This window comes from Gossypium hirsutum, chromosome D13 (genome assembly GCF_007990345.1).
Source record: "Gossypium hirsutum isolate 1008001.06 chromosome D13, Gossypium_hirsutum_v2.1, whole genome shotgun sequence".
Classification (NCBI taxonomy): Eukaryota; Viridiplantae; Streptophyta; class Magnoliopsida; order Malvales; family Malvaceae; genus Gossypium; species Gossypium hirsutum.
The window spans coordinates 28,313,861-28,319,511 of record NC_053449.1 but is presented as its reverse complement, the minus strand read 5'-3'; the positions used below and the strand labels follow the sequence as shown (position 1 = coordinate 28,319,511).

Here is a 5,651-nt window from a genome sequence, read left to right as displayed (position 1 = left end):
ATTAGATTAGAGGTGTATTGGATTAAAGGTGTATTGGATTAGAGGTGTAATAGCAAATCAACTGTTTGGTTGAATGTAATGGAATAGAGGCGTAATAGTAATCTTGTGTTTGGTTGAATGTAATAGAGGTGTAATAGCATAATGGAAAAAACTAAAATGACTAGAATACCCTTAGCATAAATTTGTTTTGGTAAATGATTATTGTTATTGTTATTTAAATTATAATAAGATCATTATTATCAATAATAAATAATTTAATCATATTTAAACATAATTTTTATTAAATATATTTTAATTAAAATATATAATTTAATAAAATTCTTAATAATTAATATTCTTATATTAATTTACTGAAATCATAATATATGATACTGTAAAATATAAATTAACATAATTACTATTAAATATATTTTAATTAAAATATATAATTTAATAAAATTCTTAATATTAAATATTCTTATATGAATTTTCTAAAATCATAATATATAATACTATGAAATATAATTTAACATAATTATTATTAAATATAATTTAATAAAATATATATTTTCAATTACTTATTTAATATAAATTCAAATTAATGACGATTAATTATATTAGATATATATGATCTTGTACTAAAATTATTTTAAATTACCATATTATTTAATAATTGGAATACAGTTAATTTCTTACCAAATTATCTAAAAATTTTAAAAATTGTGTTTGGTAAAAATTTTAAAATAGCTGGCACAATAATTATGTTTTAAATTTTTTTTACCGTACCATTCTAAAAAATTCAAATATTGTTTTCTTAAAAAATATTAAAGTGCGAAATTATCATCATACTATAGATAAATATTGAAATTTGTCACTGTACTTTATTTTTATTTATATTTGCCGTTATTTTTTAAAAAAATATGAGTAAATTTGTAACTTAATTTTTATGTTATTGAATTTTACCACTAAAATTTAAATTTTATTAATTTTTGCCACTAACTCTTATTTTTTAGTTAAACTCTTATTTTAAATTTATATTGAATTTTTATTTTTTTAAATTACAAATATCTTCACGAGTAAATGTAATTCTTGACTTTCCTTTCTCATCATCTAAACAAAAGCACAATAAACAAATTGTCAAAAAGAAACCCAAATCCAATAGTTGGGAGATTCAAAAGCTTTCTCCAATAATGTGTTTCTTCTATAAGAAACAATACTTATAAGCAGCTTGTCAAAGCTCAAAATCTATTTAGTCCTATGTCATACATCCAATGTCATTTGAATACAAACAGATAACTGACTTTAAATGGCAAAAGATATAACCTTAGGTGGACTCATTACAAGACTAGCAAGAATTTGACCAGTGATGTTAGAACACACATTCACAGATGCTAATTTGTATATATGCTCCCTCACATCAGCACCAAACCCAGTAACCTCCATGTAACCTCCCCTTTTTCCACACTCTCCATAATACCCTGGAGACAGTAAAAGAGTTTATATTCTGTGTCAAAATTCCAAACTTTGTATAAGCTCATTCACATTCCGTAAATGAAATAATAGAAAAATGAAATTGCATGAACCTTTTTCATTTATAATATACTTTTCTGAAAGCATTTCATTGATACCTGTCCTGTTGGGTTGCCTGGATTTATTACAACCAAGGCCCTAACAGTGATGCCATTAGACTTGGCTTCCTGCAGTTGTTTCTTAAGCTCAGATACTTCCAAACCCCATCCTGTAGCTTCATCAAGATAGTAGGGAACTTGTAAAATCCAAAAGAAAGTTGTAATTACAACAACTGGCCGATCAAAAAATGGTTGGACGGTTAAAGGAAATCTCTATTGCCAATCATTTAGCAAGTTCTACCGGGAAAGACAGCTAAGAAGTAATCCTCAAGAAACATAACGCAACTTGATATAGGTCAGTTAAAGCTTGGTCAATGAAGCAAAAAGTGAGTACTTACTTCACTAACAGATAATTAAAGACAGCTTACAAATAACTAAATACTAAATAATGCTTTAAGTTATTATATGCTTGGAAACTAGATGCACTAACAGTAAAAACGTGACAGATAAAACAGTCACACAAAGCAAAGACAACATTCTCTACATGTAAACTAGTGTATCCCTAATTCATAATAAAACCCAATGTAAAGTCAATCAATATCATATATCAAGGGAAATCAATCAAGCATACCCCAACAGATGCCAAAACATGAAGATCATGCTAAACATTAAGAATAACTCAATGCTGACTACCTTAGGACTTAAAACCATGCTAATTGGACTTATATTTCAACACTCAACATTGAAAACAAGGGCCCCTTCTTTCTCATTAAAAGATAGAAATGAAGTAAAATAAACACAGCATAACCATTTTCTCAAATGAAAAATCATACTCTTAAGGCATATAGAGGTCATTGCAATTAGGACTTCTTAATATTATCAATATCATATAAAATATTATCGTTCAGGTACATATACATCGTTCAGGTGCATATAGAGGTCATGCAAAAATAATATACATATAAAAGCCTAGATTGAATAATTAGGACCCATCCATCCCTGAAGAAATCATCAGTTTAAAGCTCAAACTCGAAATTTTAACATCCATCAAGGTCTATCTTAACATTGCAGAATCTAAATTTAAGCTAACCAAATCCATTGCAAGCATTGTAGAACCCATATTTGTTGTAGCAAACGGTACGCAAAAAGGATTCATCTTCCTGTATGAGATCCTCAAAGCTTCAATCGCATCGTTGAAAATCTGTTCATTCCACAACAAGTAATGTATATGAATCGATGGATATAGAAAGAAAACTATATACCATGACACTTTCCTTCTTCTAGAAAAAGATTTTACCTTCATGCCACCCATTGCTGAACCAATCAAAACTCCGCATTTCGTTTTATCTAACTCCTCCATTACATCTTCATTTACTCCCCCATCTTGCAAAGCTTTCTTTCCGGCAGTAAGAGAATAAAGCATGAATTTGTCCATCCTCTTGGAAAATTTTGGTGCGACCCATCCATCAGTTGAGAAAGATTTGATCTCTCCAGCAATCCTCTGGAGAGAAAACAGGAGCAGTAAGAACGAGCAGCAGTACAAACAAGAGCAAAACAAGAGATCCCAACCAAAGACAACTTACTTTCGGAAACTGAGCGCAGTCAAAAGTCTCGATTTAACTTATACCACTAACACCCTCGAGCAGGTTGTTATAGAAAACATCAGGCTCATGTCCAAGCGGAGTTACTACTCCCATCCCGGTCACAACCACTCGTCTTTGCACTAACAAGGCAGTAACCTTTACCTTTCGAGAGAGCAATCGGTCGAAAGAGTGTCGAAACCCACTACTTGAGAGCAATCGAAAGAGTGTCGACTGGTTGAGAAGGCCAATCGAAAGAGTGACAGATAAGTTGTAAAGAAAAAGAAAAGAAGGGAGAAGGTAGAAGGAAATCAGTCGAAACTTGAGCAAATGGGCAGAAGGTAGAAGGAAGGAAGACAATAGGGAAGGCAATCGGGAGGGTAAAACAGAGAGCAAATCGACAGAAAGCAAATCGGCCAAAAAAGAAAAGAAATGAAATGGGGGGAGCAAGCTTGAAGGAATGGAAGAGGAACATAGGGGATCGGGGAGGGTAAAACAGGGAGGGTTTGCTGAAGTCGTTCCTAATCTGGGCAAAATGGGGGGAATAGAAATCGGTGATTTTCACCGATTAGGAAAGTAATCGATTACACCCGTATTACCAATACTTTAAACCAAACACGGGATAGAGAGGGATTAGGTGGGGTCCACCGATTAGGGGTGTATTGGCTTAGCTAATACACCAAACCAAACATGTTGTTAGCGTCTTGTCAAAATTTCAAAGCTCAAGTCTTACGTCTATAATCACTTAATATTTATATTACAATTATTTTCAATTAATATTTATATTACAATTATTTTAAATTAATATTTATATTACAATTATTTTCAAAAATATTTATATTACACTAAGGCATTGTTTCTTTTTCTTTTTCTTTTTTCATTTCCATTTTATCATTCAAATTAGAGATTGTAGCTACCTCTCTTAACGATATTGTTAGAATTAAGTGACCCGAATCCTTATTTAAATCAGATACAATGGTAAAATAAAATAAAAGTACAATCCCTATAGAATTATACTTCTTTTATTTTATTTTTAGAATAAGGTTTTTTAAACCTTATTAAACTCTATCTATTTCATATGATTAGAATAAGGTGTTTCAATCTTACTACACTCCTATTAGAATATGGTTTTATAAGCCTATAAATAGACATAGTCTACTCCTCTTGTAATCATTCGAATTCGACATAGTGAATTTTCTTCTCCTCTGCTCGTGGTTTTTTTCCCGAAAGGGTTTCTACGTAAAATCTGTGTGTTCTTTATTTTTATTTCTTTTTTTCTTTATGATATATTATCATTACTGATATTCTACTTTTAGAAATTGGTATCAGAGCTTCTGAGTTGTTCATCTCAATCACGGTAATGGCGTCTTTGAAGTATGAAATTTTGCTGTTGGATTGCAGCACCAGATTCGCGTTGTGGCAGATAAAGATACAGGCAGTCCTTGCACAGATGGACTTAGAGGAAGCCCTGTTAGAGGTAGATAAGATGCCTTCAACATTGACAGAGGAAGAGAAGAAGTGCAATGATCGAAAGGCGTTAACACAATTACATCTGCATTTGTCTAACGAAATTTTACAAGATGTGATGAAGGAGAAAACCACCGCTGGATTATGGAAGAGGTTGGAACAAATATGTATGTCGAAAACTCTAACTAGTAAGCTGCATATGATGAGGAAGATTTAGGGTTGATTCTACTTTGTTCGTTGCCCCCGTCTTATTCAACCTTTAGAGATACAATTTTATATAGCCTCGAGTCTCTCACAGTTGATGAGGTTTATGATTCTTTAACCTCGTATGATAAGATGAAGCATCTTGTGGTTAAAACCGACTCTCAAGGAGAGGGTCTCATTGTTCGTGGGAGGCAAGATCAGAATGCTGATGATGATCGTGGAAGGACACAAGAACGGAATCCTCGCGATAGATCTAAGGGTAGATTGAAGTCTTCAAATAAAGGTAAAACTTGTAACTTCTGCAATAAGAAAGGACACATTAAATCTGAGTGCTTTAAGCTATAGAACAAGATCAAAAGGGAGGCTGCAAATCAAAATGGAAAGCAGCCAGAAAATTCTGGTAAGGCTGATGTTGTAGAAGACTACAGCGATGGTGAACTTCTAGTCGCTTCTGCCAACAAATTTAAAGTGAGCGAGGAGTGGATCCTTGATTCGGGATGCACCTTCCACATGAGTCCCAATCGGGATTGGTTTACAACTTACGAAATAGTGTCTGAAGGTGTTGTTTTGATGGGAAATAATGTTTCATGTAGAATTGTAGGTGTTTGAACAATTTAAGTTAAGATGTTTGATGGAGTTTTCAGAACACTTAATGACGTACGATGTAACACCCCTAACCCGTATCTATCGCCAGAATACGGTTATAGAGCATTACTAGAGTTTATTAATTAATTTTCATACTTTTCTTTTCATCAAGCATTCATATTTATAACCAATCAAAATCAAAGCATTAATGAGCTAACGTTAACCAATTTCACTTGTACATGCCATTATAACCAGAATCAAATCATCC

General features: G+C 32.2%; 1 long non-coding RNA gene across 2 annotated transcripts; it reads right to left on the bottom strand.

The window, feature by feature from the left end:
* Positions 1 to 1,058: 1,058 nt before the first annotated feature.
* On the bottom strand, positions 1,059 to 2,744 carry LOC107918863 (uncharacterized). Of its 2 annotated transcripts, XR_001690279.2 has the most exons (3): positions 2,638 to 2,744; positions 1,608 to 2,546; positions 1,059 to 1,457 (listed from the first exon to the last, which is right to left on the bottom strand). It is a non-coding gene; the product is annotated as an uncharacterized lncRNA (long non-coding RNA). The 2 variants fall into 2 exon arrangements; XR_001690278.2 differs by lacking the exon at positions 2,638 to 2,744 and having other exon boundaries at positions 1,608 to 2,631.
* Positions 2,745 to 5,651: the final 2,907 nt, after the last annotated feature.